Below are 25,899 nucleotides of genomic sequence, written 5' to 3'. Positions count from 1 at the left end.
TGACTATCTCTCCAACCCCCCCCCCCACAACTACACCCTCAGCCCCTGACTACCATCCTGACAGCCCCCCCAGGACCGCCCCAGACTAGCTTCCCTTCTCCTCTGGCTATCTCCAATCCCCTGCCTACCCCGCCACTTCCCTGGCTACACCCCCACCAGCCCACCCCCCAAACTCTACCTCCACCCCGGACTATGCCACCATTCCCCTGACACACCCCACCCCCCCTGAATAACTCCCTATCCCCCAAACTACCCTCGCCCCTCACTCTAGCTCCTCAAACCCCCCCCCCCCCAACTACACCCCAGCATCTCCGGCTACCCCCCCTCCGACTACCATCCCACCCCCCTTTTACCCTCACTGATCACCCACCCCACTTAGAAGCCCCTGAATGACAACCTAACCCCCACCACTGACTACTGACCACCCAACCCCTCCCATTGACCACCTGACACCGCCCACTCCCCCAGCTGACCGCCCCTCCCTTCCACCGTCATCCTACCCATTTACTTCACATATTTATTTTCTTCCTGGCTTCTGAAAGTGGCTGGACCTTTAAACCCATCTGCTTTACAGCAGCTAGTGCTGAAGAATGGGGACATGTCTTCATTACCCTTGACTCTCTCGCACTCAACTGAAGACCTCGGGAACCCACTGCACTGCACATTTCTCAACCCCGCATGAGTCGGAAGGCCAGGCAAGAAAAATACACCTGCATTTCAGTGTAAGTAACTAGGGGCAGAGTGGCATCCGACTGTGATTGCCACTCCGTAGAATTTATAGTCATATACCTATTTCCATTTGCTCTACCTGTTTGAATTCCATCTACAAAGTTTGTATCTGTAGCACCATCAGCAATGCACACCTCAAGCTCCTATCAGAGTGGGTGTACTGAGACCATTCTGAAAGTTAATGTGTACAATTACTCAAGCAGATTACAACAAAGCAGTTCTTTACAAAAAGGTTTCAAAAACTCTTAATTCTGCATTATGAATTCAATAACATCTATTCTCCTGTATGGGGCCAAGATAACAGGCCAATGAAAATCCAAAAGTAATGATATTGTACAGAACATATCTTTGTCATCTACTGTGTACACATGCCTAGCTGTAGCCCTGCACCCTTCACGCAATTGGAACAGGCTGGCCTATTCCAACAGAGGTACAAATCCTTGAGACGTCTTTAAGACAATGCAAGATTTGGAGGGCTAAAAATTAGTTTGCACTGTTTGTGGGACATGAATGTTGCAATTCATAACCTGCCGAAGGTGATTTCAATAAAGGTGGACAGCAGTCAAATTCATTCTGTTGCCTTATTTATATGATTGAAGTAAAATGCTGAGCATCTGCTAAACTGCTAGCTGTCCCTGCACTCAGCAGGGTGTTGAGCAGCATTTGCAGAGAGCATGTGATGCAGGCAGCCTTCTGCTCTCAAAGGCAGCCTGTCCCTCTTAAAGGTAAGCTGTGCTGAATTAAAGGAGGCTGCTGCTGAATACCTTTGCTATAATTCCAGTGGGAATGTTTGCAGATGATTGGATGATGTTCAGCACCATTTGTAACTCCTTAGATACTGAATCACCCATTATCAACATCCTGGGGGTTACCATTGACCAGAAACAGAACTGAACTAACTATATAAATACTGTGGCTACAAGAGCAAGTCAGAGGCTAGGAATCCTGTGGTGAGTAATTCACTTCCTGACTCCGCAAAGCATGTTCACCATCTACAAGGCATAATCCCCACTTGCCTGGATGAGTGCAGCTCCAGCATCACTCAAGAAGCTCGACACCATCCAGGACAAAGCAGCCCGCTTGATTGGCACCCCTTTCACAAATCTTCACTCCCTCCACCACCAATGCACAGTGGCAGCTATGTGTCCCATATACAATATAACTGCAGGAACTCACCAAGACTTCTCAGACAGCACCTTCCAGACATTCCACTGCTGCCATCCAGAAGGACAACAGCTGCAGGTACATGGGAACACAGCTACCTGCAAGTTCCCCTCCAAGCCACACACTATCCTGTCTTGGAAATATTTCACTGTTCCTTCACTGTCACTGGGTCAAAATCCTGGATCTCCCTCCCTAACAGCACTACGGGTGTACCTACACCACATGAACTGCAATTGGGGATGGTCAATAACTGCTGGCCTAGTCAGTGATGCCTACATCCCAAGAACAATTATGAAAAGAACAAGGAAAATGAAACACCAGAGCAGAGAAGACTCCAGGGTTATGGATGTGGCACTGGAAGCCTTCGTAATGGAGCTGGACAGTAGGAAAGATGCCATGGTTTCTTAGAGGTGGGGATGGGGTGGAGGGTGTTAGGGGAAAGGAGGCCCTCAAAGGATTGGGAGCAGGTGGCTAGCGAGACTATTTCCTGGTTTATGAGCCTGAGGACCTGGCGACAATGTCACAAATAGTCTAATGACCTTATGCAGGTGGCCAAGGTCAGCCTGTGCCATCATCAATCGATCATCAACAGCCTTTGGCACTCAGGACTCAGGCCTAGTACTTAAACACTCCACCTCAACCTTATGCACCTTCCACTGCTGCCAACCTCACACCCATCTCTTCTGCCTCCAAGTACCTTCAGCTATTTAGTTTGTTATTGTGGTTTTATCTCAGGAATTGCTAGCTTCTTATTCTAAAAGAGATCTTGCCGGAGACAATAGTCTTTTGTTGGAAACATATTTACATACTAACTATTTACTAAGGTTAAATAAGGCCAAGACATAGCTGGGCCTACTCTCTAAGATGCTTCTCAGTCATCTTTCCTCAGTGAGTGAGATCACTGTGACATGATACCTTCGCACATGCTCAGCAGCTATTATTAGAATTAGCCCTATACTCTACATTTAGCCTTGGTAAGCAAATAACCCAAACACAATGCTACACAATTACTTGCATTCTTCTCTCTCTTGAAGAACAAGGTGGTACACAATGGTAGAGAGCAGAGTAAAACCAATGGGAGAAAAGCACAGCTGTATCTCTTGAGACCTATTGGAAGCAATGATTCTCCACATCATGGGGTCAGCTATGGCAGAGCCCATGGCATCCAACATTGCTAAGAACATTGAGGATGATGGTTTGTTCCTTCCTCATGCCACGTTCAGATCATCCTTATGCTGTTATCTGGCATGATGTGGAAGCTGCTGATGCTGGAATCATTGACCTTCTGCTTCCCACTTCAACACCCACACCACTAACCCAACCTTTCCCTCCTGATTTTCTGCTTTCAGGCACCCAAGAATTGCCACCAATCCATCCCCAGCAGTCCCAGGAGAAGAGCCCCAGGGAGAGAAACAGCACAGCAATGATGAAGAGGTCCTGTCACTTGATCAGACACTTGAAGCATTCAACTCGGATGCAGACAATGCACTATCTTAGAGGGTGGAATAGAGTCAGAAGCTGTATGTAGTGATTCACCAGGCCAGGGTTAAAGAATGGTTTGTGTGCCCACTTGCTGGAGGCCGAGGTCATGGATGAAATCTATTGTATAGAACTCAGATGAGGGCATCATTGGGACAGCAACTGCAGTCCCCGTACCTGTTGCAGCCTTTGTGTGGACAGATCAGCTAATCCTCTGCCCTCCCCGTGAGAATGCCAAATCCAGGAATTCACCACAACATCCCCAAAAACACTGCAGAGTCCTTTCAGTGCTTATCCGTAGAAGCCTTTCTTCAAACCCACCTGAACCGCAGGTTGTGTGTCTGGCCCTTTAAGTGATGGTAGTGTTGGTCTCACTTTGTTGCTGAGCACTTGATCTTTTGTCAGTGATCTGTCAATTCATTGAAAGGACCTGGTTAGGCTGTGGGTCATCATGATAGGGCAAACTCAGCTGCTTCCAGACAGGTAATGGCCGTACGAGTGGTGCTCAGTGTGCTTCTCCACTGGTGCTATGGTGCTGGAGTTCACACTTGTAGTGTTTAAGAGAGACATTACTATACTGTTCTGATGCCAATGCACCAGCTGAAACTTATTAGCTCACATATTCATACTAAGTTAGTGAGCAAACGTACCATAATCCTTCCATACTGCATCCAAGTGTTATTTACCCACCAACAATAGCAATTAGAAATCAATTATAGAGGAATACCAATTTGCAGCTAGAGTAAGGCTATCATAACTCTTTTCACTTAAGGTCTTTCTATGCATGTCTTTGGTATCTGACATGCACAGCGACAATTCAGCTTAAAGTCTCTGAATGAATATCAACATTTTTAGGAGCATATGAACATAGGACTTAGGAGCAAGCATAGGCTCTTCAGCCCTTCGAGCCTGCTCCACCATTCATTGTCATCTCTACTCCAATTGGCCCTCTGCCCTCCACAACCTTTGACTCCCTTGTCTAGCAAAGATCTGTCTAACTCTGCATTGAATAAATTAACCTCCCCTGCTTTCTGGGGAAGTGGATTCCACAGACTAATGAGGCACTGAGGCACATAAAGAGATATTAAGACAAGATCCTAGCAGAGATAGGCTTTAAGCAACATCTTAAAGGAAAAATGAGAGATGGAAATGCAGAGATGTTTGTGGGGGGAATTCCATAGCTTAGGGCTGCCAGTGGTGGGGCAAGGAATCAGGGTACAAAAGAGCCAGATTTGTACGAGTGCAGAGATCGCAGAGGGCTGTAGAGGTTGGAGGAGGTTACAGAAATAGGGAGGAGCATGAGGACAAAGGAGATATATTTCAAAACAATGATGGGAATTTTAAAAGCAAGGTATTGCCAGACTAAGAGCCAAAGTTTTGTTTTAAAATAAAGTAATCATTCTGAGTTTTTGGAAGAAGCCTGGTCAGAGTGTCTTTTCTTCTGGGTACTAAAGGTATAGGTAAACAATTGGCTCTTTCAATGAGAAAATTAAACATTTAAATTAATTGTATGGCCTGTGGAGTAGTGGGGCTTGATAATTCACGCACTCCTTCCATCCCGGTTGTAACATCCTTGACTCATTGTGAGTACAGGAACAGGAATTGGCCATTCAGCCCCTCATGCCTGCACTGCTCAACTGGATCATGGTTCATCTGTAGCTCAACTCCATTGCTTTGCTTTTGCTTATTCCTTGACATCTTTTTTGCTTTACAAAAGTCACTTGACCTTAGTCTCGAAAGCTTGGATTGCCCTAGCAACAACATGCTAAATCTGTTAATAAAGTAAATAAGCTGCAACAACAATGAATTAAATGTTCCATTACAGTAATTAATTCCTTCCTCACTGATTCCATATTTATAGCTCAAATAGTGCCTGTTTACTTTCTGTAAATCATCTTGTAAGTGATGTATTTCGCTGCTCTATAATTATTAAAACAGTTTGGAGTAACTTAGCACAAAAAGAAAGATGAGATAGAAGCTTTATGGCCTCAGACATCCAAAAAGCCAATGAAGTCCTTTTCAAGTGTAGTCACTGCTGTAACAGTTTGTGGACAGTAACTCCTCTGTAACCAGCAGCAGTGTGATAATGACCAGATAATCTGTTTAATGATGTTGGTTGAGGGATCAATATTGGCCAGGACACTGGGGAAAATGTCCTATCATTCTTTAAATAGACATCTTGTACATCCACCTGAAAGACCAGCTGGGACTTCAGTTTAATGTCACAGCCAAAAGATGGCACCTTTGCCAGTACAGCACGACTGTATTGAAGTGTCTCAATTACAAGATTATAGCATAATTAGAAGCATGCAAAAATAGAGACTACAGTGCAATACAATATATGGCATCGATGAATGCATGATGTCTGTGCCATTGAGTGGTGCGGCTGTTGAATGATGCCAAACCTCGTAAGCAGTTTCACTGTCATTGAATAGCAATTACTGACCAACTCAGTGTGATGTCAATGGGACCTCAGAGCAGATTCACATCTAAACCTCTCTGCTGAATTGACCCTAAAAATTCACTGCTGTGCTATGATGCTAAACCTGCATTGTCTAAATATAGAGATAAGGCCAGAGCAAAGTGCATTGAGCCTCCCTCCTCCAAGAAAGGATTCAGGCTGCTTTGCATGTGAGCAGTTGTGGTTTAAATGTTATTCCAAGGTTGTAGAGAAGAGGAGGAATGGAGGGATTCAGAACAAAAAGATAGATCTTTTTAGGTTTTGCGCTGTTGGCAGTGTTGCATTCAATTGTTCAGTGTTTGATTATATGTGTGTGTGTTGATTGTTCTTGGTGCTGTGTGCTATTAGTCAACCCTGTGGGTGTGTTGCAGAGAAGAAGAAACTGAATGCAAGCTGGAAGCTTGTGACTGCAGTTATTTTAAAAGCTTTTGTAATAAGGTCCTGTTCACACATAGAACCTGTTGGGTGTCATTGCTACACATTTCGGAGGAACAAAACACAATAATAGCAATGATATGTACAAAGAAGGATATGAATAGGTTGTTCAAATGTTTTTCCCTCACACTATTTTTGATCACCATGATGAGTTCTTTGATGCCACTGTTCAATTGTGGGTTGTATAATGGGCCAGGATTTTATCAACAGAGCGTCATTCCTGACATCATAACTGGAACTGAGTACCACTTCCACTTTCTCTCCTTTTGCCTTTTCCTATGTGAATATAATTAAAATGCTAAGTACTGGTGGCATGCATGCTAACCACATGTGTTGCAAAGCCATGCGTTCTATCAAAAATGACATCATATATTTATGTACTGGCTGAAAACCACTGAATTAATTTTAAGAAGACTGAGGCAACATTCCAGTGACTTGACACTGCAGCTCCTAAGATGGCTAAACATTTGCATCACTGAACATGATAAATTCCAAAGCAACTCAGTGGAGCCAGCATGTCTGCAGAAACCCATCAAAGATAATCACCTGAGAAGAATGTGAATGAGCAACATCCCCTGCTCTATTTGCAGAACATTCAGGCTCAACTAGGTGGGGAACAAGCATTAGGCATAATCATTTCTGAGAGGAATTCACCCAGCTATAATCTAACCAAGTTACACCTAGAATCCACTAGTCATGACCATATTTGGGTCACTGGTCAGTTGGAGTGAGACGATCATGTGACAAGCCAGCTCTTTTTTGTTTTAAGAAACTGTTTTCTCAGCCCACAGACAGAAGCAGAAAAGACCCATAAAGTAGCAAGTCCCATGTGTGGGCCTTCATTTCTGTCCCTCTCCCCATCCAACTTGTACTTTTGATTTCTGCCTGCTGTTTGACTATCCATGGGCCTCAGGCAGAGGTCTTTTAAAACTGAACACAGCAGCTGATCTCTCTGGAAGAAAAGATAAATTATCAGTCAATAAATTTAAATCATCTTGCCACCAGATCCAGAAAGACCACCGAGTTCAGACTGGAATTATCCCAGTCATCATTCTAAAAGACCTGTATACCTTTAACTTTCATTGGACTCTAAAAAGCCTGTTTAATCTATCCCCTCACTCTATAACTTATTGGCGGGTGTGTGTGAACTTGAAGCATCTGTGCCCATGAAAGTTGGATTGTTTTTATTATTTTTACTTAAATTGAGTTAAGGACAATAAATCCTACCTTCTCTTTTTTTTAAAAATTCAAGAACACCCACCTGTGTGTCATTTAAAGTCACAGTACGTAAACACTTAAACACTCAACAAATTGGCAAACATATCCTTTTACATAAACCCGTTGTGATAAAATGAGGAGTGGGAAAAGACGGGAGCCATTCTACCTCTCCTCACCTGATCGTAACACATTTAGCTTCGCAGCAGGAGAGGCTTTTCATTGGTGAAACCTGCCGTCAGCTGACAATTCAGCAACAATGGACGGCCAATTAAAAAGCCCCCAACTCAAACATAGAGGATATACATCACTATCAGGAAGCTGCACCACTGGTTGAGATCAGCATAATCTTTACAGAAATGTCTGACTGTTGCTGCAGACCAGGCCCATGGTTCTCCCTGCATGTTCTCCTCCAGGCTGTCAGGGAAACGTAGGAGGTGATCGTTCCTGAAGACTGCTTGAGAAGGCCCTCCCGTCAGACCAAGGTAGCTTGGATGGAAGTGGCAAAGTAGGGGTGCAACCATCGGATGACCCACCAAACCTGGTTCCAGTGCAGGAAACGGTTCAACAACCTGCTTTGATCCACGAGGATAAGTGTCAGTTTCACATTGTCAACAGGAGTCTCTCATGTGGTCATCAATAATGTATATGTGTGAGTAGGCAGCTATGCCAGAAGAGTGAATGTATGATCAGTCTAAGTGCCACATGACAATTGAGGCCAAAGTGTCTGGAAGTTTGCCTTTTGTGTTTGCTTGGATGCAACATTTGAATGTCAGGCCTGTATATGTGATAGTGATGTATGCAGACAAGGGGGTTAGGTGTCACTTGACATTTCGCTGACTCTGCACTTTGTCATGCAGGTTAAGCAGTCCCATAGTGCTGGGGAGGGGCTATGCATAGGAGGAGGAGTTCCAGAGCTGAGGCTCCTAACAGCTGCTGAGGAGGAAACGATGGAGATCACTGGCAAGGAGGGAGTGCAATTGGTGGCATATGACAAAACTGGACCGGCCAGAATAAGGAGGACAAGCAACTACCCTGCTGGTGGCAAATGGGCACAAAGGATGGATGTGATGCAATGTGAATCACTCAAACTGTGATGATTCAGAGGTTGAATGAACTTTGAATTCTTTTTGTTTTCCACCATAGGACACCATCATCCAACGACCAGGCTGCAGCTTAGGCAGAAGCCAGAGGACTCCACCTCTGGGGATGAAGTAGCCAGTGCCCCAAGGAATGCATCGCCATCTGCCTCATCATCCAGCACAGTTACATCCACATGGTCCGCAGAGGGTTTGTGTGTAGATCTGGGGCATAATCTGGTGAACATATCACAGACATGTCCCAGCAGCTGAGGGAGGATGTGACAGCCGGGTTCCCGGAGAATTGGAGGGCGTTGTGGGTACCAAGCCCCTGCTGAGCCTCATGCTGATGTTGGACCCCTGGTTGCAGCCACAAGAACCCTGCTGGACATGCAGTAGAGGTTAGGGGAAAATACAGCAAGATGCCTGGGATTGTGAGCAGCCTTGCACAGGGTATGAAGGAGCACATGCATGCCATGAGTTCTGCCATGTCCCAAGTATTTAAGCAAATGGCCTTATTTATGGAGAGGATGGAACCACCATGAACAGCCAGGTCGAGCATTCAATCTATAAGCGCTTTGACCTGCATTCCATCGCTCTTGCCATTGGCTCAGTGCAGCAGTGGCTAGGTGAGAGGTGGACGAGAGGTGGGCCTTCCTCCAAAAGCCCTTCCTCTCAGGGAGACAGGAAGGTTCTATCGCACACCCAGATGGAAGTGGAGCGCAAGCCATCTGCCCTGGGGCCTTTGCTTCAGGACACCCCCAGGATTAATGGTGTCTCCTCATTCCTTCTACCATTGACCTCAACAGCTCCAGCAGGTGAGGCTGAGGGGGATGCCCCTACACCAGTGTAGGAGATCTCCAGTAGGCTGGAATCCTCAAAGTCTCATGCCTCCAGAGGATGCCCACCATGGTCATCCAAGACAAAGAGGCAGGACACTAAGCAGACTGCTGCCAACTCAGCTGCTGATGTTGGGGTTACACTTGGATGTAGTGGAAGAAAACAAGAATTGAAAGAAGTATGAGCACTAAGGTGGCATTGGTGATTTTACCATTTTGTTTTGAATTGATAAAAACTGCATAATATAATTTAATTGTTCCTAATTATCAAGAGTTTTTGTGGCCCGTCTTGGTATCAGATGGAATGGTCATAGCTCACCTCATGTTTCTCGCAATGTGGAGGACACAGGCATCATTCTTGAACGAGATGTGTTGCAGTTTTGAACATTTTTTACTCGTATGTTCGCATGAATTGATACTTCTGTGATGATCATTCCATTGAACATGGCTTTAAATGCAGGCACAGCTGCCCCCCATCTACGCACTCCAGAGGATATTGGCTCACTTAACTCTTAGCAGCTCTAAATAAGAAAGATGCAGTTGCATTCAAAGCACTTCAATAATGGGGCTCGATCAGGTTAATAGGGCAAGGCAGGCTAATGTACAGATGTCCTTGGTACCAGCACACACTAGCAAGTGTGGGCAACAAATCTCCACTCCCTAGTCAGTTCTAGATGGTAGAGGGTGCAGGTTTAGAGTTAACTCGGCAAGGGAGATGGCAGAGCTAGGTCTACAGGAAGGTGATGGAGGTCAGGTCAGGTGATGGAGCGATGGTCATATTGTAGAAGTGTCATTGTTGTGCGAACTTTGTGTAGATCCAAAAAATAAAAACAGAAAAACTGCGGATGCTGGAAATCCAAAACAAAAACAGAATTACCTGGAAAGACTCAGCAGGTCTGGCAGCATCGGCGGAGAAGAAAAGAGTTGACGTTTCGAGTCCTCATGACCCTTCGACAGAACTTGAGTTCGAGTCCAAGAAAGAGTTGAAATATAAGCTGGTTTAAGGTGTGTGTGTGGGGGGCGGAGAGATAGAGAGACAGAGAGGTGGAGGGGGTGGGGGGCGTGTGGTTGTAGGGACAAACAAGCAGTGATAGAAGCAGATCATCAAAAGATGTCAACGACAATAGTACAATAGAACACATAGGTGTTAAAGTTAAAGTTGGTGATATTATCTAAACGAATGTGCTAATTAAGAATGGATGGTAGGGCACTCAAGGTATAGCTCTAGTGGGGGTTTTTTTTATTATATAATGGAAATAGGTGGGAAAAGGAAAATCTTTATAATTTATTGGAAAAAAAAGGGAAGGGGGAAACAGAAAGGGGGTGGGGATGGGGGAGGGAGCTCACGACCTAAAGTTGTTGAATTCAATATTCATTCCGGAAGGCTGTAAAGTCCCTAGTCGGAAGATGAGGTGTTGTTCCTCCAGTTTGCGTTGGGCTTCACTGGAACAATGCAGCAAGCCAAGGACAGACATGTGGGCAAGAGAGCAGGGTGGAGTGTTAAAATGGCAAGCGACAGGGAGGTTTGGGTCATTCTTGCGGACAGACCGCAGGTGTTCTGCAAAGCGGTCGCCCAGTTTACGTTTGGTCTCTCCAATGTAGAGGAGACCACATTGGGAGCAACGAATGAAGTAGACTAAGTTGGGGGAAATGCAAGTGAAATGCTGCTTCACTTGAAAGGAGTGTTTGGGTCCTTGGACGGTGAGGAGAGAGGAAGTGAAGGGGCAGGTGTTGCATCTTTTGCGTGGGCATGGGGTGGTGCCATAGGAGGGGGTTGAGGAGTAGGGGGTGATGGAGGAGTGGACCAGGGTGTCCCGGAGGGAGCGATCCCTACGGAATGCCGATAAGGGGGGTGAAGGGAAGATGTGTTTGGTGGTGGCATCATGCTGGATTTGGCGGAAATGGCGGAGGATGATCCTTTGAATGCGGAGGCTGGTGGGGTGATAAGTGAGGACAAGGGGGACCCTATCATGTTTCTGGGAGGGAGGAGAAGGCGTGAGGGCGGATGCGCGGGAGATGGGCCGGACACGGTTGAGGGCCCTGTCAACGACCGTGGGTGGAAAACCTCGGTTAAGGAAGAAGGAGGACATGTCAGAGGAACTGTTTTTGAATGTAGCATCATCGGAACAGATGCGACGGAGGCGAAGGAACTGAGAGAATGGGATGCAGTCCTTACAGGAAGCGGGGTGTGAGGAGCTGTAGTCGAGATAGCTGTGGGAGTCGGTGGGTTTGTAATGGATATTGGTGGACAGTCTATCACCAGAGATCGAGACAGAGAGGTCAAGGAAGGGAAGGGAAGTGTCAGAGATGGACCACGTGAAAATGATGGAGGGGTGGAGATTGGAAGCAAAATTAATAAATTTTTCCAAGTCCCGACGAAAGCATGAAGCGGCACCGAAGTAATCATCGATGTACCGGAGAAAGAGTTGTGGAAGGGGGCCGGAGTAGGACTGGAACAAGGAATGTGTAGATCCAGTTGTCCCTGACATCCCTTGCACATTTCTCCATGGCCCTGGCATCCATGAAAAGCTCATTTGAATTAATAGGCTCCACCTCGGGCTCTGACAAATCCTCATCATCTTAGGAGGGCTGATCGCCTTTGTGCTCTTGCAACATCTGTCCGTGTTGCAGTGCCAGGTTGCGCAGTGCTCAGCAGACCACTACAGTTCATGACACCCTCTGCAGTGCATATCGTAGAGTGCCTCCAGACTGGTCAAGGCAGTGGAAGCACACTTTAAGTAGTCCAATGGTGTACTCAATGATGGCTCTGGTGGAGGCATGAGCTTGATTGTAGCGCCCTTCTACCTCATACTGGGGATGCCCCCCTGGCATCATCAGCCACATATGCAGGGGATAGCCCTTGTCACCCGGGATCTATCCATCAACCTGAATTTGTGATTTAAAAATCTCTGGGCGCCGTGAGTTGCAAAAAATATATGTGTCATGACAGCTCCCTGGGAAACAAACACAGACCTTTTTTTGTCTTCTGTGGTCACACACCAGTTGTACATTCATTGAGTGAAGCCTGCATGATTTACAAATGCAGTTGGCTGTTCCCAGGGAGATTTTATGGCCACATGAGTGCAGTCGATAACATCTTGCACTTGATGAAACTCAGTGATGACACCAAACGCTGCTGACCTTGCAACCTGGTTGTCTTCATCAGTGGTGAAGTGGATAAAATCATTGGCATGACTAAATAGAACATTGTTTGCCCCCTTTATGCACCTATGTGTAGCAGTCAGAGAGATGCCATATATGTCACCTGTTGCACCATGGAAACCACCACTTCTGTAGAAATTGAATGCCGCTGTAACCTTGAGGGCCACTGGCAGGGTGTTCCCACCAACCTTGCATGGCTGCATGTGTTGACGAACAGTCCAACATATCTCGATGATCATTTCCTGGGGCACCCTCAGATGTCTCTGACATCACCTCTCTGACACTCCAGTGCCCCTGTTCACCGATGCCTTCCCTGGATGTCTGCTTCTGCACCAGCCTCCCCCACTGGTGCCACCTGGTGTTGGCTTTGAGGCATCTGTTGTTGGACAGCTTCACATTCTCTCCTCCTGCTCCCAAGGTGCAGCTGGTTGTGTGCAAAATGAACTCCACCCGCTCAAAGTGACCCTCCTCCCACTTCAATGTGTGATCCTTGTAAATCAATGTGCGTTTTCAGCAAAGCTACAATGATGCGAGTCATATTCCAAACATGATCCTGTGACTTCTAGCCTTCCCCTGTCACCCTCACACTTTCCCCCATCACCTTTCACCCACACGACATTACCTGTCCTCCCCCCTCTGTTCAGGGGTGTAGTGCCAAATTTTGTGGGGCTGGGGCTCTAAAAAAATGTGTTGGCCATGTCATTTGTAAATTTACTATTATGTTGTTTTCTTATGTATGAATAACATGAGTCCCCTAATGTTAGTGAAACTGTGCTTTTTAAGTGAAAAAAAACATTAGTGCCCCCTCCCCCGCCAGCAACCTCTTTCTCACCCCTCCTTCCAACACCCTCTCCCACCCTCCAAAACTCCCCGCTCACCCCCCAGCCCCCATCCCCTTCCTCCAACTTCCCTCTCCACCCTCAACCCCCTCCAACCTCCTCCCCACCCTCCCCCAACACCCCCAACCCCCCTTCCCCGCATCTCACCTCCCAACCAATCCTCTCTAACTTCCCAACACCCCTCCCCAACTTTCCGCTCCACAACCACCCTTCTCCCGCCCCCAACAACCCCTTCCCCAGTCCGCAAACTCCCCAACTCCCCAACTCCCAACCTCCACAGCAGCAGTGCAGCAGCAAATGGAATTGACCCGACAAGGCCGGCTTCAAAAAATCAGGTCTCTCAGCCTGAAAGTTCTGGTTTTTATTTAAGCCAGGTCTGCCAGGTCCTAAGCTCTGACTGCTCAGCATGGGCGGTGAGAACTCCATTTAAAACATCAGGCCTGGACCTCCCTAGCCTCCGTGCCCTAGTGTTTGAAACCGTCTGTACCCCTCTCCCCCTCCCAGGCCCTGGCTGAAGGTACTGGAGTGGCAGATGGTGTACTCTGGCAGCACAACACTCCTGACTCTGTTACCCATGAACCTCCCCCCATTATCCCTGACCCTATTACCATTTCATTGTACATGCCATCTCCCCTCCTTGTGCCTACACCTGTGACAATCCCAAAGCAGCCTCTGACCCTGAACCCACCTGTTACCCTTCTCTATGCTTTTGTTCAGTCCCATGACCCATCCCATGAGACCTTCCAATACCCGATCCTGACTCCGGACCTGTCACCTTACCAAACACAACTTCCCCCTTTGACTGCGACTGGTCCCTCCGCCAGCCAGCACCCTCAATTTAACCCTCAGGACCCCACTTTTGATAGTAACGACCCCGTCGTTTAGACCCTTCATCCCTGCTTGACCCGCCCGCTCCCAGCCCCTTACAGGCCCACCACACCCAGGAATCTAGGCCCTTCCCTTCACCACACTTCCCTGCACTCAAACAGCGACCTCTGTCCACCTTCCCTTCCTTCCACCCTTCACCAGAACACCAACCTTTCAACACCCACCACCTTGGGCTACGGAGTCAATGTGGAACCCTGCCTATCTTATCACAGAGCTGAGTGGTGCATGCCACCTTTAAATGATCGTGAACCGGGTGTCACGAGATTATCGTGTGCCGCTGACTTCATCCCAAGAGTAGGAGTCCATTGAAACCTGTTACAAGTTAAGTATTCGTGACATGCAAGTGTATTACAAGTATGAATCCACCGCAGGCCAGTGTAATTTTCGACACGCCGCAAACACAATCGTCGACTTGACTTTATTGCTGCAACTCAACCCGCCAACAGGAAATGAAAATTTTGCATCCCGCCTAATTAAGTCACTCACATGCCACGTTTCCTGCTCTTGTGAGCTCCATAAAATTTCCCCCATGATGTCAGATGGTGGTAGATTCTGCAGCTTTCTAGGGCCTCTTTGAATTGACTGCAGACAAAATGCGGCCCGTCGTCTATGGTAATAGTCTCTGGCAAGCCCCATGTTATAGACAACTAGAATGTCAATGATCCAAGTGGCGGTGAACCTATGGAATTCTCTACCACAGAAGGCTGTGGAGGCCAAGTTGCTGAATATATTTAAGAAGGAAATAGATAGATTTCCAGACTCTAAAGGTGCCAAGGGGCATGGGGAGAGTGCAGGGGTACAGCGTTGAGATAGAGGATCAGCCATGATCATATTGAATGGTGGAGAAGGTTTGATGGGCCAAATGACCTACTCATGCTCCTACTTTCTATGTTTCTATGGTGGTTATAGAAATCGTTGTAGTGATTTCTGGGCATTTGCTATGTAAATCATGAAGAACCATCAAAAAACATTAATTGCTAGGGATTTCTTGCATTTCTCCAAAAATATCTAAAAGTAATGGTTTTGTTGGCCATGGGATAGGTTGTAGAGGTGCAGGACAGGGTTTAACTGATTTTTCACTGAGTCTTTTAATACTTATTCATGGGATGTGGACATCCCTGGCTGGGCCAGCATTTATTGCCCATGAGAAGGTGGCGGTGAGCTGCCTCCTTGAACCGCTGCAGTCCATGTGATGTAGGTACACCCGTAGTGCTGTTAGGGAGGGTGCTTCATGGTGGGCGGGCTTTCATTCGTTCAGCATGCCATCATCTCGCAACTTCATCACACTGGGCACCATATGTACAGTGCAGCTGTGTGCACACTTCTCAGTGCTTCCAGCCCACAAAGGCTGCAAAGAAGACATGGCTTTGACAGGCAAAAAGACTACAACCCCCAGGTTCAATGATGCGTCCCTTGAGAGCCTTCTGGATGCAGTGGAGGCTCACCATGATGTCCTCTAACCCCATTCTGGCCGCAGGATGGCCGGCACCAATCCGGCTTGGGAGGCGGTGGCAGCAGTGGTCAGCCCCAATATCCTGTAAAAGAGAACAGCCACTCAGCGTTGCAAGGAGAAGGAATGATCTCTTCCGTTCCACCAGGGTAAGTCACTCTTCTCATCACTCTCAACTCACACATTCACAAACCCATCACACACCCAAATGCCTCACTCACTGCCAGTTCAAGGACATCACCAGTTACTCTCTGACACATGCTTTCATTGTCCTCATCCTACTAGGCACACTTATTATCTGGCCTGGCAGGCGTCCTGCTTACACTCTTTCCAACTCTATTCATGCAAAAAAGCTGGCACACAACAAAAGGGAGAGGCCGCAGACCGGTAGAGGAATGCTTGAAATCAAGGTCCTCACGGACTTTGAAAACAAAGCCATCCAGCCAGCCGGCGATGATCTGGACCATTCCTGTGCTGACGGTGAGGTCAGTGGTGCTCAACTAACTGAGGACCCATAGAAACTAGGAGCGGGAGTAGGCCATTTGGCCCTTCAAGCCTGCTCCGCCATTCAATATGATCATGGCTGATCCTCTAGTTCAACCCCATGTTCCTGCTTTCTCTATACCCTCTGATGCCCCTAATATCCAAAAATTTATCAACTTATTTCTTGAATATACTCAGTGACCCGGCCTCCACAGCCTTCTGTGATAGAAAGTTCCACAGGTTGACCACCGTCTCAGTGAAGAAATGCTTGTTGCACCTGCCTATTTACTTTCATTGACTTGTGTATAAGGACACCCAGATCCCGTTGTTCATTCACATTTCCCAATATACCATCATTTAAATAATACTCTGCTTTTCTGTTTTTCACACCGAAATGTATAGCTTCACATTTATCCACGTTATGCTGCATCTGCCATGTGTTTGCCCACACACACAACCTGTCTAAATCGCCCTGAAGCCTCCTTGCATCCTCCTCACAACCCACAACCCCACCCAGTTTTGAGTCATCAGCAAACTTGAAAATATTGCATTTGGTTCCCTCATCCAAGTCATTAATATATATTGTGAACAGCTAGGGCCCACGCACTGATCCCTGCGGTACACCACTAGTCACCGCCTGTCACCTGGAAAAAGACCCATTTATTCCCACTCTATTTCCGGTATGCCAACCAATTCTCAATCTATGCCGGTATATTACCCCCAAACCCATGTGCTTTAATTTTGCCCACTAGCCTCTTATATGGGGCCTTATCAAAAGCCTTCTTGAAATCCAAATACACCACAGCCACTGGTTTTCCCTTATCTGTTCTACTAGTTACATCCTCAGAAAACTCCAGTAGTTAGTTAAGCATGATTTCCCTTTCGTAAACCCATGCTGACTTTGTCTAATCCCATTAATGCTTTTCAAGTATTCTGTTACCGCATCTTTTATAATAGACTCGAACATTTTCCCCACTACTGATGTTAGGCTAACTGGTCTGTAATTCTCTGTTTTTTCTCTCCCTCCTTTTTTAAATAGTTGGGTTACATTTGCCACTCTCCAATCTGTAGGAACTGCTCCAGAGTCATAGAATTTCGGAAGATGACCACCAATGCATCCGATATTTCCAGGGCCACTTCCTTTAGTATTCTGGGGTGTAGATTATCAGGTCCTGGGGATTTTTCAGTCTTTAACCCCATTTATTTCTCTAGCATTAGTTTTTTACTAATGCTGATTTTCTTCAATTCCTCCCTCTCACTACACCCTTGGTTCCCTAACATTTCTGGGAAATTATTTGTATCCTCTTTTGCGAAGACAGAACCAAAACATGTGTTCAAGTCTTCTGCCATTTCTTTGTTCCACATTATAATTTCCCCCGTTTCTGACTGTAAGGGACCTTTGTTTGTCTTCGCTAATCTTTTTTTCTTCACAGATTTGTAGAAGCTTTTACAGTCAGTTTTTATGTTCCTTGCAAGTTTACCCTCATAGTCCATTTTCCCCTTCTTGATCAATCTTTATGTCCATTTATGTTGAATTCTAAACTGTTCCCAATCCTCAGACTTGCTGCTTTTTCTGGCAATTATATATGCCTCGTCTTTGGACCTAATACTATCTCTAATTTCTTTTGTAAGCCATGGTTGTATCTCTAATTTCTTTTGTAAGCCAACTTTCCTGTTTTACTTTTGCGCCAGCAGAGTAACATCCATCAGACAACCATGCTGTGAGTGATGTGTCCTGGTTCACGGGCCAGTGCCATGAACTAATTATCTCCCCTCGCTTTCACAGACCTATCTGTCAAACAGCCGACAGAGTCCACAACCCAAGGATTCCAATTAAGCGCTGAAGAAACCTCTGAAGAGGAATCTGGAGTAGCCTTGGGATCACAATCTAGTGAGCAAATCGCACTGTCTGATCCACAGCAGGTGGAGGCAGGGACTTCCCAGGCCTCCGGCACTCGGAGGACTGATGGAGGTCAGAAATTTGCTGAGTCCGAGTCAGATGACGAGCCTCCAGACTTGGTCATATCACAGTTGCTGGAACTGCAAAGTCAAGCTCGGGAACATCTGAAAGAGATGTCCGCTGCATTCCTCAGATTGCAAGGCACGATGGAGGAGTCTGTATGCCTTCAGGCTGAGGTCATAGCGCCAGCATGCGAATGCATCAAGGTCAACATTGGCAGGATGGTGCCTGCCGTGGAGACCTTGGTCCAGGATGTTGCTCCTGCACTGCTGCGGAGGCTCAACTCCATTGCTGACACCATTGTTAGCCTCCAAAATGTTTATGCGAGAGGGTTGCAGGGCAGCTCAATCTCACTCCAGCTATTCCTTTTCCTCAAGGAGTCAGCCGAGGCCCTTGAGCACTCATAGGCAGGAGGATCGGCAGGTGTAACCCCCCATGGTGCCATCAATCCAGGTGGCGCTGGGAGTGTGCGGTCCACTGGAATCCCTCTTCCTGTGACATCAGCAGCTCCACAGGCTGAGGAGGGTGCCACTGCCACACCGCAGGACCCCGAAAGCTGGCCACTATGTCTCAGTCCTCCAGAGGATGCCCACCAAGGCGTAGAGTCAGTAGGCTACTTTCAACCGCAGGGCAGCCTTTGCTCCCCCCCGCCCCCAACATTTGCCTCAACCTTGAAGTCCAACAGGCGTCCCTCGTGAGTGCTCTGCAAGGTTACTGTTACTCACCTCTGCGTTCTTCTTGAAGTGCAGCCTGCCAAGGGCACACCTTTTATATGCTGTTGTGAAACATGTCGGCATGATTGGGAGAACAATATAGCACGGGGGGTGGGGGGCGGAAATGAGTCCGGCAGGCTAGCCTTATAATGATATAGTGATGTGTTACGATCAGGTTCCCAACGTCCAATGGTGGGAAATGTGGACTGCCATTGACGGGTTGAGTGGACAATCGATTTTTGGCCTTCTCACCGTATTGTCCGCTCACTCCAACAAACACAGTGGATGCCAGCAGGCACGGACGATTCCTCCTGTCGTCTTCAATGTCACTTTGCTAAAACTAGCGCTGTCTGATTCACAAATGGGCCTTGGTGTTTGTCACCTCTGCACATTTCCCAGGCACAGTGGCGGCCAGCGCTCTCTGTAGAATTGCAGGTTATTGTCCATGAATTCTTGCCCCCCTGTTTTCTGTGGATGGAATACAATAGGTAGTACAGCCACAGTTTTTCATTATGCACTGACAATGTGACTGCCTCCCACAATTCACATAGAAAATTCGTGCTAGTATTTAATTGGAAACTGCCAATAACTGAGCAGAGCAGTCAAATGTATGATTATTCATTGGAGTTGCAGTGTCTAATAGTTACTGAATTGCAAAAGCAATTTGTTTAAAAATATAACATTATGAAAATTTACACCATTTTTTGTTTTCCTTACAATTTGTAAAATGACTCAAGCCGTGATTTGCAATGGACTATTGATGATAACAAAATAAATTTGGGAGAAAAAGACTCCTTCTGGAACTAGATTCTTAATCGAGTTACACATGTTATTTGACAGTTTTGATCGATTGATTTCATAACTTATGTTTGCAAATGTACAAATAATTTTCTTTCCATTAGTAAATATAAAACGTTGTTCTCTTTCCAGTAAAATGCAGCCAAATATGAGTCACCAGGGCTGGCAGAGAAAGATAGGCAGCTAACAGAACTAGAGAGCTGACAGCACTTGCTGGATAAGAAGTTAAACAAAGATGCACATTATTGCTTTTATATATTTATATATCCTTTTTAAAAGTTGCAAGACAGCAAATGAGAAGAAACATGTGGGATTTTTGCCAAAATGGCAAAACATGGTGCATCTTTTTGATTGTGACAAATTTAAAATGACTGAGATTCTACTAACTTCAGTAGGAATTGGCTGCAGTTGGGTTTAAACGCTTAATGCCTGTCTGCCTAAGGGCCAGAAGTATCTATGAGACAACCTTGTTACCTGCCCTCCAGCCCAAACCTTCCCCCACACCCCACCCAAACATCCGTCAAGAAACTTCACAACATTAGGCTCCCACATGAAGATTAATTGTTTGGTTGAGGGTTGCTGGCAACTTCACCCCAACATGAGTAATTGCCTTTAGAATAGGAGGAGTTTTGTTTTCATGAATGCTTATTTATCTAATGTCCAGGACATATGAAAGACAGGAATTGATACGTTATTGGATACAAAAGGAATCAAGAGATATGGGGTAAGTGTAGAAAGGTGGAGTTGAGCTTGAAGTTCAGCCATGATCTTATTGAATGGTAGGGCAGGCTCAAAGGGCTGAATGGCCTATTCTATTCTCCTATACCTTTTGTTGTTAAAAGCAAGTGCCCAAATTCTGAGTCCCTGAAATCTGACACTTGAGTCAATCTCACTCTCTCCAAGGCCCACCATTCCCTAGTGTGTCACTTTCAAATTTTTCTGACCTTTTTCAGACCCCCCAATAGCCTTGCCGCTATGATAGCGATTCCCTTCTATTTTATTTTCGTGGCTGCCATCCTCCCACTTCTGATCCTGGGCTTCTCCTCTCCCCACCACCCCCCTACCACCGCACCATCCGCACCACATTACTGCCTCTGCTTCAGGGATTATGTTCCTGTATTCTGTCATTTTCCATCCAATTCCCTTTGCCCAGCCACCTCTCCCCAAACATTGTTTCAAACTCCTCCTTATAGGCCATTCCTTCAGTTCTTCATCCAAACCTTTCCCTTCTTCTCCCACGCTTTCTTTCTTATAATACAACATGCTGATACTTCTTCAGGCATGAGGAGCATTACACACTGTGAATGTATGTTATTCTCATTGTAAAGTATTGCTTGTTGGAACGAAAATAATTTTAAATTTCTGAGAATATGTATTTACAGATATAATTAAATATAAATTCAAATCATGCAACATGCCTACTCAATACTTAATAACTTTTTTTAGAAAAGGAGAAAGTATGATATATTGAAATTATTGATGATGCTCCCATTTCTGAGAAAGTTTCCTGTATTATTGTTGTGCAACGTTATGATTTTCCCACTCTGGTACAGTTGGTCTATTAAAAAAAAACAAGACCATGCTTGTAAGGAGAACCATATAGCGATGCCAAGTCTAAGTCATCCATTTGCAAAGAACAGTTAGCTTCTGACATAATGGGTCCAGTGCACTGATATAGGAAGCTTCCATTATCCTGTTCAGTGTCAACCCTATGGTATAAAATACTAGGGGGTGGGGGGGAGAAACCCCTTGGGATGGTGGGGGACCGGGGTGCCACCAGAGGCAGCATTGGAACAGCAATATATTTCCAACTAAACACTATATATTTCCAAGTCAGGGTGGTATGTGTCTTGGAAAGGAATTTGCAGGTGTTGGTGTTCCCATGCTGCTGCCCTTGTTCTTTTAGGCAGTGGAGGTCACGGTTTTGGGAGGTGCTGTCAAAAGAGTCTTGGCGAGTTGCCCCTAATTTTGGGCTTGGGCCTCATTTACCTATAGGCCGGGATTTTCTGGCCCTGTCATGGGTGGGACCTGCCTGCCGGCGAGGTGGCGGTGCAGCCAGAAGTCCATTGACTTGCGGTGGGATTGGAAGATCCCAGCGGCGGTCAGGTGCTGAAAATCCCACCCATAGTATTAGAAGATTAGAAGGTCCATAGAGCCATATTTATATTGTCTTTGCCTTGACTTTGCCCTGTTCTGTACAAGGGCATCATGTTTGGTTATCATAAGGTACAGTCCTGTGAATATTGTTTTTGAATTTTAAGGGGAAAAAAAATCAAGTGCTAAATAAATAGAGATTAGATTGAAAAAAATATTTAAATTAAAGTAGATCAGATTTCAAGGCTGTGTTGAATTAAGTCAGCAATTCCTCTGGGAGAAGTCCAGAGAAACACTATTTGAAATACTTTTTAATAACCTGGTTCATACTAAAGGAAAACAAACTTCAAATCAAACCAAAAGGGAGGAAAACCCTTCTTCTGTCATATGAGAACATTTATGCTGATCTCTTTGTTAAATTGTTCAGCTTTATAGAGTCCAATGAACTAAATGTATAAAACTTAAAAAAGTCAAATCCATACAACCTGGGTCTGCGACTACAGGGTTGGGTATTAATGTCAGCACATGGTTACTAATAGTTAAATGTTGGTAGAAGTAAATTAAAAGTTGGTTAAAATGACATTGGGGTCCTTCACATGCCATGGAATCATGGTTTACATCTATTAGTGGGGCTCCCACAGGATTTGGTGAGGTCCTCATCCATTGCCAAAAAGCAGTGGTGCTAAAATGGGGAATCAGCAGTAATGGAGAGTGGGAAACAGTCCCAGTTTGTTCCATCCTCCTCCTCTCTTTACCCTCTGATTGGGGAGAGTTAAAATTCTCCCTTGTATTTCAGTTCCTGGACCACCCACATCCAACAGTGAATTTAGATTTCCATCCAAAGTGAAAAACTAGCAGAATCTGAAGCAAAATCAGATGAAGTATGCAGATGTGCAACAACATTACCCTCAATTGTTTCAATATGGAAGGCATTGTTACTATAATAAATTGTAATTTCTGTGAAATTGGACAAAAAGTTGGAAAACTCCATCTAGCACTTTGGACCAAACAGTGAATTTATATAAATGACATTGCTTGAATTCTTTGCAATAATTATTTATTTTAGATTTTCATTAGCATCAACAGTTTTGGAAATGTAACCCTCAGTGTAACTGTAAGAAATAAAGAAAACTTGAATTTATGAGGCAGTTTTCATAATCTCAGGATGTCCCAAAATGTTTCACACTCAATTAAGCACTTTTGACCTGCAGAGCACCATGACAGCCAATTTGTGCACAGCCAGGTACCACAAATAGAAATGAGAAAAAAAAAATCTGTTTTTTTGAGAGATATATGTAGGCCAGGGGTCCAGGAGAATTCACTGCTCTTCGTTGTAGCATGTCATGGGATACTTTACATTCACCAAAGGGGCCAAATGGGACATCAGTTTACAGGCTAATATGAAAGAATGTGCCTTTGAAAGTGCAGCTCTCCATCACTACGGCACTGAAATGTCAATCCAGATTATTGTGCCATTGTATTCAAATGTTAATAGTCTACACGCAAAATATGTTATGAGACAGCAAGATGTAGACTCCATGTGTTCATATTTTGAAATTTCTGCTTTGTTTATTGTGGGGAGGCACTGCATGGAGGCCAGCTACATCCCCACAGGATACAAAGGAAATTTGAAGTTGATTAGAACATTGTGTTAGGAAGGAGAAATCAGCCGGAATTTCTGATTCTAATTGCCATTCCAGTATTCCTGCTGGAATTGGTAGCACTCTAACCTCTGAATTAGAAGATTGAGGGTTCAAGTCCCACTCCAAGGTTTTGAACACAAATTCCGTGCTGACACTTCAGTGCAGTTTTGGAGGAGCCCTGCAGTGTTGAAGGTGTCATCTTTCAAATCAGCCTGCCCTCTCAGGTGGACGTGAAAGGTTTCATGGCAATGTTTTTTTGGAGAAGAGCAGGAAAGTTCTCCCTGGTGTCCTGGCCAATATTTATCACTCAACCATCATGAAAACAGATTATCTTGTTGTTATCACATCACTGTTTGTGGGGGCTTGCTGTGTGCAAATCTGATTTAGCAGTCCCTACATCACCAGTGCCTACAATTTAAAATTACTTGATTGGCTGTAAACAAAAATAACAAAAATGCATTTATATAGCATCTTTAATGAAGTAAAATGTCCCAAGGGGCATCAGGAGTGGTTACCAAACAGAATTGGACACTGAGTCATGTAAAGGGATATTAGGACAAGTAAACAGAGGTTTGGTCAAAGAGTTAGATTTGATGGAGGGATTTAAAGGAAGAGAGAGGCAGAGAAGCAGAGAGGTTTAGGGAGAGAATTTGAGAGCACAAGGGTCCAGGCAGCTGAAAGACTGGTGAAACAAAGAAAATCGAGGATGTGCAAGAAGCCAATATTGTAGGGGGTTGCAAGGCTGGAGGAGCTTACAGACAAAGGGAGGGGTGAGATCATGGAGGGATCTGAAAATGAGGGGAAGAATTTAAAACCAAGGTGTTGCTGGACTGAGAACCAATGTAGGCCAGCATGCGCAGAGGTAATGGGTGAATTGGGACTTGATGCATGTTAGGATATTGTCAGCAGAGTACTGGATTAAGTCCACTTTAAGGAGGATGTAAGCCAGCCAGGAGAACATTTAAACAATCGAGTCTAGAGGTAACAAAATCATGGATGAAGGTTTCCAGGACAGATGAGCTGAGGCATTGGCAGAGACGAGCCATGTTTTGAAAGTGGAATTGCATGGTCTTGGTAATGGAGAGGATATGGGGTTGGAAGTTCAGGCTCAAGTAGGCCAAGGTTGTGAACAGTCTAGGTCAGCCAAGGAGAGGGCTGGAAGTGCTTTGGAATGTCTTAAAATATTATTGCAATGTGTTTTTTTTTTCGATGCAAGATACTTATATTTTAATCATCATTTAGGTTAGCAGGGGACTTTTAGCTCAGTTGGCTAGATAGCTAGCATGTGGCTCAGAATAATGCCAAGAGCACAGGTTCAATTTTCATTCTGGCTGAGATAGATTTGGGACCTGCCTCCTCCCCCTAATCCTGAGAGTGGAAGGCAATGGTAAACCACCACTGACAAAAACTGACAAAAAAATGAAGCATCAGCAGGCAAGGAGCCAAGGCCTTGCCCTCAGGTAGAGCACCCAAACCATACCATTGTACAGGTATTGGAATATTTTCCTCTCCTGTTTGTCTCCATTACTGTAGACAAATAGGACATGAAATTGGTGTTGATTGTAAATCATAGCTGAACCACAACAAGGCTGAGGTTCTGTCTACAATTCTAGACAAAATTAAAACAGGCATCATGATTAGTGGAAACATTTGTCTATGAACTTATGAACCCAGAGTCATATCTCCAGTTGGCTGATTAGGAGTCCATTTTTCCCTAATCAAATTTCAACAATTTCCTTTACAAGAGAAAGAAATAAAATCAGCTTATCATTGGCAAAATACCAGAAGTACAGCTGGGGGACATGCTCGCAATCACAAAGCAATTCAAAAAAAACTTTCTCTGATTAGCCAGTAATGAACAGAATGCTGTAGAATTAATTGGCACATAACAAGTGTTTGAACTGTATTCGTTTTAAATGAACTCACACATTTGTGTTCATTACTGCTGTGCTTTGAAACACCAGAGATTATTGCAAAACAGTGTTAGCCTTTTAGGGCCAGGTATGATAATCCTGTGAATACATACCAAGTTAGCTCCTCTCATTCTAACAATCTACAGAAGATAAATTTCCAATAAATCATTGCCCTAACTGGTGGTGCATCACAGTTACAGATGCATGCATCCCTTTGCAAAGCACCGAAGGACATAGGATGATGAAATCATCACTGACATTTCTTTAAAACGGAAACCTTACTTTGTCATGTTCTATTTTCATAGTTTATAGTTTGTTTACTTTCTATTGTAATTGTATTAATGCATCTATATTTTATATTTGTGGGATCATTTTATTGCAATAATTTCCACTAAGTACTGACAACAAGTTTACTTATATATTTGAGAAACTGGCGTTGGTCTCCATTGAGAAGAGAAGTTGAGAGGAGATTTCATAGAGGTGTTCAGAAACATGTGAGGAGGGGTGTCTAGATAGAGTGGATGGTGCTCCCATTGGTGGAAGGGTTGAGAACGA

This window comes from Carcharodon carcharias, chromosome 11 (assembly GCF_017639515.1).
Source record: "Carcharodon carcharias isolate sCarCar2 chromosome 11, sCarCar2.pri, whole genome shotgun sequence".
NCBI classification, from domain to species: Eukaryota; Metazoa; Chordata; class Chondrichthyes; order Lamniformes; family Lamnidae; genus Carcharodon; species Carcharodon carcharias.
This window is presented reverse-complemented; position numbering follows the sequence as displayed.